The sequence below is a fragment of the Dermochelys coriacea genome, chromosome 8, assembly GCF_009764565.3.
Source record: "Dermochelys coriacea isolate rDerCor1 chromosome 8, rDerCor1.pri.v4, whole genome shotgun sequence".
NCBI lineage: Eukaryota > Metazoa > Chordata > Testudines > Dermochelyidae > Dermochelys > Dermochelys coriacea.
This window is the reverse complement of record NC_050075.1, coordinates 75,813,950-75,829,788: the sequence shown is the minus strand read 5'-3', so window position 1 is coordinate 75,829,788 and position 15,839 is coordinate 75,813,950.

Here is a 15,839-nt window from a genome sequence, read left to right as displayed (position 1 = left end):
GCCCAGCAGAAGAATCTGTCCTATCTCGGGGCCTCTCCTTTTGCCCCTCCACCCCCACGAACATGATACAGTTCTGTGGTGACCTAGAATCCTATTTTCAACGTCTCCGACTCAAGGAATATTTCCAACACACCTCTGACCAACATATTAACCCACAGAGACCTTCCTACCAACACTACAAAAAGAAGGATTCTGGGTGGACTCCTCCTGAAGGTCGAAACAGCAGCCTGGATTTCTACATAGAGTGCTTCCGCCGAAGTGCACGAGCTGAAATTGTGGAAAAGCAGCATCGCTTACCCCATAACCTCAGCCATGCAGAACACAGTGCCATCCACAGCCTCAGAAACAACTCTGACATCATAATCAAAAAGGCTGACAAAGGAGGTGCTGTCGTCATCATGAATAGGTCGGAGTATGAACAAGAGGCTACTAGGCAACTCTCCAACACCACTTTCTACAAGCCATTACCCTCTGATCCCACTGAGAGTTACCAAAAGAAACTACAGCATTTGCTCAAGAAACTCCCTGAAAAAGCACAAGAACAAATCCTCACAGACACACCCCTAGAACCCCGACCTGGGGTATTCTATCTGCTACCCAAGATCCATAAACCTGGAAATCCTGGACGCCCCATCATCTCAGGCATTGGCACCCTGACAGCAGGATTGTCTGGCTATGTAGACTCCCTCCTCAGGCTCTTCGTTACCAGCACTCCCAGCTATCTTCGAGACACCACTGACTTCCTGAGGAAACTACAGTCCATTGGTGATCTTCCTAAAAACACCATCCTAGCCACTATGGATGTAGAAGCCCTCTACACCAACATTCCACACAAAGATGGTCTACAAGCCGTCAGGAACAGTATCCCTGATACTGTCACGGCTAACCTGGTGGCTGAACTTTGTGACTTTGTCCTCACCCATAACTATTTCACATTTGGGGACAATGTATACCTTCAAATCAGCGGCACTAAGATGGATACCCGCATGGTCCCACAGTATGCCAACATTTTTATGGCTGACTTAGAACAACGCTTCCTCAGCTCTCGTCCCCTAATGCCCCTACTCTACTTGCGCTACATTGATGACATCTTCATCATCTGGACCCATGGAAAAGAAGCCCTTGAAGAATTCCACCAGGATTTCAACAATTTCCATCCCACCATCAACCTCAGCCTGGACCAGTCCACACAAGAGATCCACTTCCTGGACACTACGGTGCTAATAAGCGATGGTCACATAAACACCACCCTATATCGGAAACCTACTGACGGCTATTCCTACCTACATGCCTCTAGCTTTCATCCAGATCATACCACTCGATCCATTGTCTACAGCCAAGCTCTGCGATATAACTGCATTTGCTCCAACCCCTCAGACAGAGACAAACACCTACAAGATCTCTATCATGCATTCCTACAACTACAATACCCACCTGCTGAAGTGAAGAAACAGATTGACAGAGCCAGAAGAGTACCCAGAAGTCACCTACTACAGGACAGGCCCAACAAAGAAAATAACAGAACACCACTAGCCATCCCCTTCAGCCCCCAACTAAAACCTCTCCAACGCATCATCAGGGATCTACAACCTATCCTGAAGGACGACCCATCACTCTCACAGATCTTGGGAGACAGGCCAGTCCTTGCTTACAGACAGCCCCCCAATCTGAAGCAAATACTCACCAGCAACCACACACCACACAACAGAACCACTAACCCAGGAACCTATCCTTGCAACAAAGCTCGTTGCCAACTCTGTCCACATATCTATTCAGGGGATACCATCATAGGGCCTAATCACATCAGCCACACTATCAGAGGCTCGTTCACCTGCGCATCTACCAATGTGATATATGCCATCATGTGCCAGCAATGCCCCTCTGCCATGTACATTGGCCAAACTGGACAGTCTCTACGTAAAAGAATGAATGGACACAAATCAGACGTCAAGAATTATAACATTCAAAAACCAGTTGGAGAACACTTCAATCTCTCTGGTCACTCGATTACAGACCTAAGAGTGGCTATCCTTCAACAAAAAAGCTTCAAAAACAGACTCCAACGAGAGACTGCTGAATTGGAATTAACTTGCAAACTGGATACAATTAACTTAGGCTTGAATAGAGACTGGGAATGGATGAGTCATTACACAAAGTAAAACTATTTCCCCATGTTATTTCTCCCCCCCACCCCACCCCCCACTGTTCCTCAGATATTCTTGTTAACTGCTGGAATTAGCCTACCTTGCTTGTCACCTTGAAAGGTTTTCCTCCTTTCCCCCCCCTGCTGCTGGTGATGGCTTATCTTAAGTGATCACTCTCCTTACAATGTGTATGATAAACCCATTGTTTCATGTTCTCTGTGTGTGTATATAAATCTCCCCTCTGTTTTTTCCACCAAATGCATCCGATGAAGTGAGCTGTAGCTCACGAAAGCTTATGCTCTAATAAATGTGTTAGTCTCTAAAGTGCCACAAGTACTCCTTTACTTTTTATGCAGACTGTTTTAGTTTAGTAAACCAGGCTCTTTGTGAAATTCATAACAGTTCTTTAGCAGTGGTGCCAGAACCCAGGAGACCATGAGGCCATGGCCCTCCCACTTTTTGAAAGTGGACGGGCTAGGTTTGTCCACTTTTCGCTGGGCGGACCCCACCCCCTTCTTCTCCTCTTCCACCCAGAAGCCCCAGCCAGGCCAGCATGGAGCCCAGCCAGGGATGGGAGCCTGGGCAGTTGTGGGAGCCGCATGCATGGACCCTCCATCTGCCCCTGGTGTGTATGCGGTAAGAGCAGCCCCCAGGCTCCCCTCCTGACCCAGGGCAGGTGGAGGGTCCACGACTCCACTCCGACTCCCACAGCTGCCCGAGGGCCTCTCTCTGACCCAGCTCCGACCAGATAGGAGGACCTCAAAGCCACAGCCCAGCCATGGTAAGAGCCGCGTGGGCAGCTGTGGGGAACTGTGCCGTGGACATTCTACCCACCCTTGGCATAGGTCTGGGGTTGAGGACATGGGCCAGGGGGCTGCTTTCAGCAGGCTCCCCCCCAGGGAAGGTAAAAGGCAGATGAAAACCAATGTTGATAAATGCAAAGTAATGCAGTTGGAAAATATAATCCCAACTATACATGTAAAATGATGGGGTCTAACTTAGTGGTTACCACTCAAGAAAGAGATCTTGGAGTCATTGTGAATAGTTCTCTGAAAATATCCACTCAGTGTGCAGCAGCAGTCAAGAAAGTGAACAGAATGTTAGGAATTATTAAGAAAGGGATAGATAATAAGACAGAAAATATCATATTGCCTCTATAAATCCATGGTACACCCACATCTTGAATACTGTGTGCAGATGTGGTCGCCCCATCTCAAAAAAGATATATTGGAATTGGAAAAGGTTCGGAAAAGGGCAACAAAAATTATTAGGCGTACAGAACAGCTCCCATAGGATGAGCGATTAATAAGACTGACTGGGACTTGTCAGCTTGGAAAAGAGATGACTAAGCGGGGAAATGATAGAGGTCTATAAAATCATGACTGGTGTAGAGAAAGTAAATAAGGAAGTGTTATTTACTCCTTCTCATAACACAAGAACAAGGGGTCACCAAATGAAATTAACAGACAGCAGGTTTAAAACAAACAAAAGGAAATATTTTTTCACACAACGCACAGTCAACCTGTGGAAATCCTTTCCAGAGGATGTTCTGAAGGCCAAGACTATAACAGGGCTCAAAAAAGAACTAGATAAGTTCATGGAGGATAGATCCATCAATGGCTATTAGCCAGGATGGGCAGGGATGATGTCCCTAACCTCGGTTCGCCAGAAGCTTAGAATAGGCAACAGGGGATGGATCACTTGATGATTACCTGTTCTGTTCATTCCCTCTGGGGCACCTGGAATTGGCCACTGTCAGGAGATAGGATACTGGGCTAGATGGACCTTTGGTCTGAACCAGTATGGCCATTCTTATGTTCTTAAGACAAGTTGGCTGAGGCTTCTTCCAGATAAACTCAAGTTATGCTGGTGAGATGAAGGAAACAAACATAAAGAAGTATTAGAGGTACCATTAGCTCCCTCCATTGGGGGAGGTTGCTTGCCTTTTGTTACTCAGTTTTGCAACCTGGGTATCCTGTTGTATCTCCAGCTGCTTCTGCATGCCCAGCTAGGAGCAGTAGCTGAGAGTGCTTGGATCTAAACTGTTGTTGCTGTACGTAAATAATCTTTAACAATTTACCCATAAAGTATATCAAGTAACTCTCATAAAATAGAAGAAAGGAGTAAAAGAATCAACATTCAAAACAAATAGGTGTACCAAATGTAAATAAAAAACTCCAGAAGAGACTGAAAAGGCAACATTTGTGTTTTTATTGAGTTGTCAAGATTTACCAAACCTTTTCACTGTAATAGAGAATGGCAGCAAACATAGTTTTAAAGAGACTGACTTGTGGGAAGGCATCTTCAGTATAGGGGCAGAGAGTCTGGAAAGATCAGCATCTGAGAAGAAAGCAGGTTTACTGAGGGAGAGTGGATTTCAGAGCTATCGAGGGATGTGTCTGTGGCTCAGCTCCAAATTATCCATACACACCCCCTGCCTCCTCATATGTCCTAATCTACAACCCCCAGAATCTTCTCTGAAAAAACAGTTGAAGAGATTTAGGAGACAGATATCTGTAAATAGGACTAATGACACCACTCCTATAAGGATTTTTATGAGTGCTGGAGGTAGGAGTTCTATGTAATGGAATACAAGCAGTATGCCTCTGAAATAATTTCACAAATGCACTGAAACAAACAATGTTAGACTAACATAGTACAACTCCTGAAGCACTGAGTTTTTAAAGGAAATCAGCAGAGCCAAATCAGTCTTTGTTTCTTCTGTGGGCACAAAATAAAAATACACTGTACTTCTCATTGTAGAAATTTGTGCTGAGAGCAAGATCAAGATCAGAAAATGGATTCTTCAAATTCCTCTTAACCAAAGATCAGTCTGAAGAAAGCATGCTAAGAGAAGCCTGAAGTGCAAAGGTTGCCTCCCCTTTTAAAAAGACCTACTACAGCAATATGTGCTGTTGTAAACTGCTAATGTTTTGGACCATTGTGGGAGTATTTTCTCCTAGAAGGATTACTTCCAAGAACATGGAATGAGTAGGTCATGTTGTTGCAGCAGTGCTTCATTTGGCTACCAATACATTAATAAATAAATAATAAATAAATCATAAATAGTTTAAAGTTTTATTAGGTTTACTGGACTACCACATGGTTTCAGCCTATTTGGAGATGAAATATGCATGCAACAGGGTTAATCAGCAACAGCTAATGCTAAATCTATGCAAATATCAGAGAACATTTTCTCTATGAACCTGTAATGCTTTTTAACATTAACAGGAGTTATGCCTCTTCATTGAGAGGAGATTACATTGCTCAGGGAGGTTACTTTAACCCCTGAACTCTGCAGAAGGGAAGCCTATTAGGCAGTTGGAATCCATTTGTTAATGTTCCTGTTCTTTTGAAGTATAACAGTCCATAGGCACGAAGTACATTTCCTGAAAAACAGAAAATTCTCTGCTTTCTTTTCTGATTGTCAGAGATTTCATTTGGAATCAGTCTAAGGATATGTCTACACTATGAAATTAGGTTGAATTTATAGAAGTCAGTTTTGTAGAAAGCGTTTTTATACAGTCGAGTGTGTGTGTCCCCACACAAATGCTCTAAGTGCATGTAGTTGGCGGACTGTGTCCACAGTACTGAGGCAACCGTCAATTTCTGGAGCTTTGCACTGTGGGTAGCTATCCCACAGTTCCCACAGTCTCCACCGCCCATTTGAATTCTGGGCAGAAATCCCAGTGCCTGATGGGGCTAAAACATTGTCACGGGTGGTTCTGGGTACATATCATCAGGCCCCTGTTCCCTCCCTCCCTCCGTAAAAGCAAGGGCAGACAATCGTTTTGCGCCTTTTTTCTTGAGTTACCTGTGCAGACGCCTTACCACGGCAAGCATGGAGCCCATTCAGCTAACCGTCACCGTATGTCTCCTGGGTGCTGGCAGACGTGTTACTGCATTGTTACACAGCAGCAGTTTATTGCCTTTTGGCAGCAGACAGTGCAGTATGACTGGTAGCTGTCGTCAACGTAGTCCGTGCTCTTTTAAGTGGGTGCCTGGGCAAACATGGGAGTGACTCAGCCAGGTCATTTCCCTTGTTTTGTCTCATGGCAATTGAGTCCTACTGGCAGAGCACTGTCTTTTAATCTGCAGCCAGCAGAAGATGACAGGATTCCCTAACTGTGGATTCCCTAACTGTGGTGGGGCCATAGATGGAACCCGCATCCCTATCTTGGCACTGGAGCACCAAGCCAGCGAGTACATAAACCGCAAGGGGTACTTTTCAATAGTGCTGCAAGCACTGATGGATCACAAGGGACGTTTCACCAACATCAGCGTGGGATGGCTGGGAAAGGTACATGATGCTCGCATCTTCAGGAACTCTGGTGGTCTGTTTCAAAAGCTGCAGGAAGGGACTTTCTCCCCAGATCAGAAAATAACCATTGGGGATGTTGAAATGCCTATAGTTATCCTTGGGGACCCTGCCTACCCCTTAATGCCATGGCTCATGAAGCCGTACATAGGCAGCCTGGAGAGTAGTCAGGAGCTGTTCAACTACAGGCTGAGCAAGTGCTGAATGGTGGTAGAATGTGCATTTGGACGTTTAAAAACACGCTGGTGCAGTTTACTGACTCGGTTAGACCTCAGCAAAACCAATATTCCCACTGTGATTACTGCTTGCTGTGCGCTCCACAATATCTGTGAGAGTAAGGGGGAGACGTTTATGGCAGGGTGGGAGGTTGAGGCAAATCGCCTGGCTGCTGGTTATGCACAGCCAGACACCAGGGCGGTTAGAAGAGCACAGGAGAGTGCGGTGCGCATCAGAGAAGCTTTGAAAACCAGTTTCATGACTGGCCAAGCTATGGTGTGAAAGTTCTGTTTGTTTCTCCTTGATGAAACCCCCCGCCCCTTGGTTCACTCTACTTCCCTGTAAGCTAACCACCCTCCCCACCTCCCTTCGATCACCGCTTGCAGAGGCAATAAAGTCATTGTTGCTTCACATTCTGCATTCTTTATTAATTCATCACACAAATAGGGGGATAATTACCAAGGTAGCCCAGGAAGGGTGGTGGAAGAGGGAAGGACAAGGCCACACAGCACTTTAAAAGTCTAAAACTTATTGAATGCCAGTCTTCTGTTACTTGGGCAATCCTCTGGGGTGGAGTAGCTGGGTGGCTGGAGGCCCCCCCACCGCGTTCTTGGGCGTCTGGGTGAGGAGACTATGGAACTTGGGGAGGAGGGCATTTGGTTACACAGGGGCTGTAGCAGCGGTCTGTGCTCCTGCTGCCTTTCCTGCAGCTCAACCATATGCTGGAGCATATTAGTTTGATCCTCCAGCAGCCTCAGCATTGAATCCTGCCTCCTCTCATCATGCTGCCGCCACCTTTCAGCTTCAGCCCTCTCTTCAGCCCTCCACTTACTCTCTTCAGCCCGCCACCTCTCTTCCCAGTCATTTTGTGCTTTCCTGCACTCTGACATTGTCTGCCTCCATGCATTCATCTGTGCTCTGTCAGTTTGGGAGGACAGCATGAGCTCAGAGAACATTTCATCGCGAGTGCATTTTTTTCACCTTCTAATCTTTGCTAGCCTCTGGGAAGGAGAAGATCCTGTGATCCTTGAAACACATGCAGCTGGTAGAGAAAAAAAAAGGGACAGTGGTATTTGAAAAGACACATTTTATAGAACAATGGGTACACTCTTTCACGGTAAACCTTGCTGTTAACATTACATACATAGAACGTGTGCTTTCATTACAAGGTCGCATTTTGCCTCCCCCCACTGCGTGGCTAACAGCGGGGAACATTTCTGTTCAGCCATAAGCAAACAGCCCAGCAGGAACAGGCACCTCTGAATGTCCCCTTAAGAAAAGCACCCTATTTCAACCAGGTGACCAGGAATGATATCACTCTCCTGAGGATAATACAGAGAGATAAAGAACGGATGTTGTTTGAACGCCAGCAAACATACTGCAATGCTTTGTTCTACAATGATTCCCAAGTACATGCTACTGGCCAGGAGTGGTAAAGTGTCCTACCATGGTGGATGGAATAAGGCTGCCCTCCCCAGAAACCTTTTGCAAAGGCTTTGGGAGGATATCCAGGAAAGCCACGAATGCCAGGGCAAATTAATAATTAAACATGCTGGCTTTTAAACCTTGTATAGTATTTTAAAAGGTACACTCACCAGAGGTCCCTTCTCTGCCTGGTGGGTCTGGGAGGCAGCCTTGGGTGGGTTTGGGGGGTACTGGCTCCAGGTCCAGGGTGAGAAACAGTTCCTGGCTGTCGGGAAAATCGGTTTCTCTGCTTGTTTGCTGTGAGCTATCTACAACCTCATCATCATCATCTTCCTCGTCCCAAAATCTGCTTCCGTGTTGCCTCCATCTCCATTGAAGGAGTCAAACAACACGGCTGGGGTAGTAGTGGCTGAACCCCCTAAAATGGCATGCAGCTCATCATAGAAGTGGCATGTTTGGTGCTCTGACCCGGAGCGGCCGTTGGCCTCTCTGGTTTTCTGATAGGCTTGCCTCTGCTCCTTAAGTTTCATGCGGCACTGCTTTGGGTCCCTGTTATGGCCTCTGTCCTTCATGTCCTGGGAGATTTTCACAAATGTTTTGGCATTTCGAAAACTGGAACGTAGTTCTGATAGCACAGATTCCTCTCCCCATACAGCGATCAGATCCTGTACTTCCCATTCGGTCCATGCTGGAGCTCTTCTGCGATTCTGGGACTCCATCATGGTCACCTCTGCTGACGAGCTCTGCATGGTCACCTCTGCTGATGAGCTCTGCATGGTCACCTGCAGCTTGCCACACTGGCCAAACAGAAAATTGAAATTCAAAAGTTCGCGGGCCTTTTTCTGTCTACCTGGTCAGTGCATCTCAGTTGACAGTGCTGTCCAGAGCGGTCACAATGGAGCACTCTGGAATAGCTCCCGGAGGCCAATGCCATCTAATTGCGTCCACAGTACTCCAAATTCGACCCAGCAAAACCGATTTCAGTGCTAATCCCCTTGTCCGGGGGTGAAGTAAGGAAATCGATTTTAAGAGCCCTTAAAGTAAAAAAAAAAAAAGGGCTTCGTCATGTGGATGGGTGCAGGGTTACATTGATTTAACGCTGCTAAATTCGACCTCAACACCTAGTGTAGACCAAGGCTAAGGACAAAATCCTGTAGTCTTTACTCAAGGCAGTGGTAATGTTGCTTGAGTAGAGAACTGCAAAATTTGACCCTTAGGGCCCAATCCTGAGAGGTGTTAAGATCCTTGTACAGCGAGCTACACAAGTGCCCTGCAAAATGGCAACAGGTTTATAAGTCCAACACAACCCAGAAACTCTACTACATATTGTTCAGCATTGGCACCTTAACTTTTTACACATGTATCACATTCAGTGTCTGATCCAACATCCCTTGAAGTCAATGAGAGCCTTTCCATTGACTTCAAAGGGCTTTGAATCAGGATTTTAAGAGCACTCCTGTAAAAAAAGGTGCTGTGATTGTCCATTCCCATTGGCTTCAGGGAGTTTAAATTATGAACCTGTTGACATTCAGAAGATCTCAATGGTTTCCAGGGGAGCTGAGGATACTCAGCACCTCAAAAGATCTCTGTATACAGAGCCTGATGCTGATCTTTTTAGATCAAATTTGTTTCCCTTTAGGGAACACTTTTTCCCGTAACATAATTTTCTATTCTTAATTCACCAAGTGCACCCTTGTTGCATACTGCTGTAGTTTACAAAAAGTAGATATGGCAGAAGCCTCCCCTCAGGAAGAGATTTTTAGAAATTGCCGTAAACCAAACAGAGGAAAGTGAAAATTATTACTGATATTATTTGTTTGGGGTAGTATCAACAGGCCCCAGTCAGGAACCAGAACCCATTGGACTAGGCACTGTACAATCACAGAACAAAAAAGATAATCCCTGCTTCAAAGAGTTTACAATCCAAACAAAAATACTTGATTAAAAAACTTGTTTATAATCACTCTTGACAGTACAGTGCCTCTGCTTTTGTCTGTGAGGTTAAAACACATGAATTCTAGATCAGAAATGAGGTTTTAATTAAAATTTGGGTCCTCTTTTTCTAAGCATAGATTTAAAAAGAAGCATAGAACAAAGATACAGTAAAATATGCTTAGTAGATCATACCAAAATAAGAATGCAATAACAACATGCCTAAATGCCTTTCAGACACCAAGCAACTTCCATTAAGACTGGAGGGCCCACCATATCAAGCCTTAATATTGTACTGATAATTCTCTCTATTCCTGGCCAAATGGGGTTAATTTACATTACAGTGTATTATATCATGAAATACAATATGAAACATGTGCTTCAAATCCACACAACTATTTACACTTAATAAATACTGCAGTGAAAATTCTACATCTCTGCATCCATTATGCACAGCTCCTAACTGTCAATTACACTCTGGAGACTTAAGGAGCATCAAGTTGGTTCATAAAGAGGTACTCCTAGCAACTGCTAACGAAATGCCTCTACATAGGAAGAAAATCCACTGTTGTGAAAGCTAAAGAAAAGGAATTTTAGGGGCGGAAGGTGACTAGATAGCTCATCTATTTCCAGCTCTCACTTTGAATTAGAACATTTTTTCTTAAGAGAATCCTTCACTGTCTTAAGGTTTCTACTGTCAAGTATATGCACTTAGTTTTTCTATTAAATACCACAGTTTTAATTTTTAAATTATTTCTTTAAATTTTTATAATTCAGGCATAGGTGTCCATCCAGTGCACCCCAAACAATTCTAAATCACAGAATGCATATATCCACCTCAAGAGAAGGGGAAAGATTGACTTTGCATCATGTCTGGAATCTCAGCAACCTCAAACTCTGGCAGACCATTGGGGGTGGAAAGTTCCCAAATATATGACCTCTCACAGAGAGCATCTTGCCCATGTCTCCCCCTCATTTATACTGAAGGAGCTCCAGTTCAAGCCCCTCTACTGATATCAGCTGTGGCAGTATACTGCACAGAGAAAGAAAATCTTTAAAATAGCCAGGTCCCAAACCATTTAGGGCTTTATAGGATAAAACCAACAACATGAATTGAAGCCAGTGCAAATCATGGACCACTAGTGTAATGTGTTCTCCCAACATGAGAGAGTAAGCACTCTGCACTAGCTTCAGCATCCAAATGGTCCAAAGGTGTAGTCCCATCCAGAAGGCATTACAGTAATGGAATCTTAAGGTGACAAAATCATGCTTAATTGTGGCAAGCAAAGGTTGCACTCTTTTTGCCAAGCATATATTACTCCTGGGGGCATTCTGCACCAAAAAAATAAAAATAAAAATTCTGTACCAAAAAATTAAAAAGTCTGCAAAATTCTGCAAATGTTATTTGTCAACATAACACGACATACTCACGCCAGTTTCAATTATTTTGGTAATTTATTTCAAAATACCTGTCAGCAAGTATGTCTGTAACAATACAGACACAGAAAAATTCACCCACTAGTAGAGAGTTAAAGAAACCCCTTTGACAACCCAGTTCCTGTTTCTCTGCCCCTTTTCCCCTCCCCGCCAGAGCCCAGCCAGGGGGCGAGACAACACAACCCCACCCTGCCACGCCCAGCTGCGGGGGCCTCCTGGCCCAGATACCCACAGCCTCTTCCCACCCCCCCCAGAGCTCAGCCATGGGGCCCCTCCTGCCCAGGCCCCCCAGGAGCCCAGGAATTCAAAGGGAGAAACAACCTGATGCTTGGTTCCAGGCTTGCACAGAGTTTCCCGCGCGCCACCCTCTCCTTCCCTCAGAGCACGCTGGGAACTGCAGCTGTGAGGAACCCACTAGTTCCCTCCCACTTCCTCCCAGCAGTGTCTTCTATGTGTGAGCTGGGCTCTGGTGAGCCCAGCAGCCCCTAGTAGCGGCTAGCAGCCCTGCAGCCCATTTCTGTAGGGGGAAAGGAAATTCTGCACATACAAGATTAATTTCTGCAAAATTCTGCATTGTGTGATGGTGCAGAATTCCCCCAGGAGTAATATATAGAAAAACACTCTTGGCCATATCTTCTATCTGACCATCCAAGAACAGCCGAGGATCTAACACCTTGCTCACCTGTTTTACAAATGGCAATCACACTCCATATGTGAGGGGGCACTGATATAAATTCTGTCAACCCTTTGGCTTCTTACCGTGGCCCAACCTCATTCCATAGCATCTTTCAGCTGAGAATCTCAAGTGCTTTACAAATATTGATTATCCCTCACTGTGAAGAGTAAGGGACCTCTTCACCTGTCACTGAAAGGCCACTAATGCTGGGGTGGAACACAATGATTAACAATTTGCAGTAGCGCTACACAAAATTGGAATTAATTTGCAAACTGGATACTATTAACTTAGGCTTGAATAAAGACTGGGAGTGGATGGGTCATTACACAAAGTAAAACTATTTCCCCATGTTCCCTGCCCCCACCATTCCTCAGATGTTCTTGTCAACTGCTGGAAATGGCCCACCTTGATTATCATTACAAAAGGTTCCCCCCGCCCCCCGCTCTCCTGTTGGTAATAGCTCACCTTACCTGATCACTCTCCTTACAGTGTGTATGGTAACACCCATTGTTTCATGTTCTCTGCATATATAAATCTCCCCACTGTATTTTCCACTGAATGCATTCGATGAAGTGAGCTGTAGCTCATGAAAGCTTATGCTCAAATAAATTTGTTAGTCTCTAAGGTGCCACAAGTACTCCTTTTCGTTTTGCTATACAAAACGTGTATGACTATCCTGACTTGAAGGAGTTTGATCAGAGAGCAGTGTTTGAAAGAGTACCACGGCTTCTCTGACCCTACCATCAAATTAACCCCTGTAAAAACTAAATAAAACAGCATTTAACATTTTAACCTCATTATTTAACTTATTAACCTCATTTTGACCCATATGTTAACACCTCGCTTCTACCCATCAATCTGCTCAAGGTCTTTTGATTTCAGAAAGAGAATATTTACTTATTGGAATATACCCAGTGTATAGCTCACAATAGCAGGCACCTCTACTGCTTCCTGAAGGGCTGCTTAACTTTTCTTTTTCTTTTTCCTGAATTACTCTGTTGAGATCGAGTAACAAAGATCCTCTTGTAGGAGAATTTTTGTTTGGGGTTTCTCTTAATGTGGTGAGATCCTGCTCTTTGTTGCCCCAAACCCCCTCCAAAGTCCAGAAAGATACATTAATTATGACAAACACTAATTTCCTCCTTTTATTTATTTGTGCCCTAGTTGGGTGAATGCTGCAGACGCAAACTTAACAATTCTAAGTTTGCACTTATGTATTCCTCTTCACAGTTCAAACTCATGACCTTTAAGTTCATGCTTGCAGCTTGCACACAGGAGAGTTACTGCCCAGTACTTCAGTGTGCACTGCTATTCAGATGTGCTTAGTCCAAACTGCAAGGCACTGCAGACATGCCTTAAGCCACAAGCTAATTATCCCGGGGCAACTAATAACATTTCTCTGCTCCTGACTGAAGCGAAATTTCACAGAGTAGTTATTGTGCTTTGGTCAGCTATTTACTTTTTCTCCATATTGTTCTTGACCACTTTAGTTTGCTGTAAGTTATTTATCAGAGGGGTAGCTGTGCTGGTCTGTATCCACAAAAACAACAAGGAGCCGGACTCATTGTTTTTGTAAGTTATTTAAATATTCAACTACCCCTTCCACCCTAGCTAGCTCAGCAGTCCAGTTTTCTATATCTGTTTCTCTTATAGTGCATGCTCTCTGAAGTAATGACAGCAAACTTTCCTTTCAGTAAGCTAGTCCTAAAAGAGACAGGGCTTCCTTCAAGGCTAGCTATCTGGATCAATCAACAGAGACTGTGAAAGCAAGTTCACTCCAGAGTATCAGAGTACCAACACCTCTTGCACTTATACTGCTTCCCAGCGCTGCGTATGGTTGAAAATCTCTGGTAATATTAAAGGCTATAGGTAACAGCAGCCAGACACTCAATTAGTCTATTAAACATTATTCACCCAACCAGGGCACAAATAAATAAGAGGAAATTAGTGTCTGTCATAATTGGGTTTACATATTAAATTGTGCATAATTGGAAATATACATTATCACGGAGACTGCTTCTTCATCCCAAAATTACTTTTAAAAGGGAGCAGAGAAGGAGTTCCTTTTCAGAAATCTTGATAATTTACAGAGCAATGTGCCCTCAGGAAAGCAGCTGAACAAACATCACACCCTACTTTGTTTTTTGTCAATCTTAAAGAGGGGGAAATTGACTGTGATTGAGGTAGAGTCAGATCTAAGTCAGTGTTGGCAATGACCATATCATGAGTCTTTTGAATTTTGTCCTGGAGGCATAGTTCATGAAAATCTTAGTTTTCATTTAAGAAAAAAAAAAAGTGTCTAGTCCTTGTGGTTGCAGAGAAAATCTTGAAAGCATGAAGCCTAAAAGTGTGAAGTTTAGAGGCTGTGATTTTAATATAGATCCTTTCGCCCAGTTCAGCGGCAAATGGAGTCCAAACACTGGTGTTGGCTATGTGCCATGCCTTGTCCTTCTCAGACCAAGGAATGGGTGCCATGATGCAGGGCATTGGAGGAGGAAATGGGGGGATGGGAAAGAGTGGGATGGGAGATAGAAATGCACAAAATACAAAGGGAAATGCAAGAGAAGAAAATTACCTGAACTGATTCATTTCACTGGGGACTCAGCTAGATAACATGTGAAGCTGTTTGTGTTTTGTTTTTTGGTTACTACACCAATTCAATTAATAGTGACAGATTATTGGAATGGGAGCTGAGACTCAGAAATAAAAATCTATTCTCCAAGATATTAGAATTTCCTTCCCCCCAGATTCAAAATGCTACCCTGCCACCAGGAGAGAGAGAGAGTGTGCATACATGCATACATACATACATACACACAAACCCCTTCTTCCCCCGCTGCCCCAACTCAACTCTTACTAAATGCCTGTCAAAAAACCATGAAATATGCCATTTGGGCTATTTCAGGCCAACTGAGAGTGAATGCTGTAGAGAAAGGGCCCTCCCAAAGCCTCTTCAGTTTGAACACAGAGTACTGTATAAGGATAAATGCACCTCCACTACAGATATAACTGTTCCATAAAGCACCAGTGATCAAACAACCTCTCCCCTCAGATGGGAAATTGTTTAAAGGTCAAACTATAATATTACTTTGTAAAAAGCACAGGTCTAAGAGTGCAGTGCTGAACAAAATGTACTTCTTTTAACATTTGATTCCAGTAGTTATCAGCTCAAGGATATTGAAGTGAGAGATTGTTGTTAATGACCTTCTGTATCTTATTTGATCTGAGCTGCCTTGTCCAAGGCCAGATAATGAAGTATACTAGTCCTTGATTTATTAGTGTGATTTGTCTGTATTAAATACACTCTTACTCACACTGGTACACTAAGGATTTGAAAGGTCAATGTCTTATACTCTGTTCTTTCTAAGTAAAAAATCATACATCAGCATTGCAAACTCCCATTAAACCATAAAATTCAAGTTTTTTAAAATATAACATAAAACATGCTCCTGAGAACATGCCCAGTGACTTTAGATTCAATATTCAGTGACACACTAATTGTTAAAACAAAACCTTTGAATCCCAGCATTCTGGCTGTGTTTCAGATGCTACATTTCTAGCTGTGAATGATCAAGGAGTGAATTGAATGTCTGAGGGCAAATCTACACTTAAAATGCTGCATCTGCACTGATGTAGTTGTGCGGCTGTAGTGCTTTAATGAAGATGCTCTATGCCAACAGAGTTCTTTGGC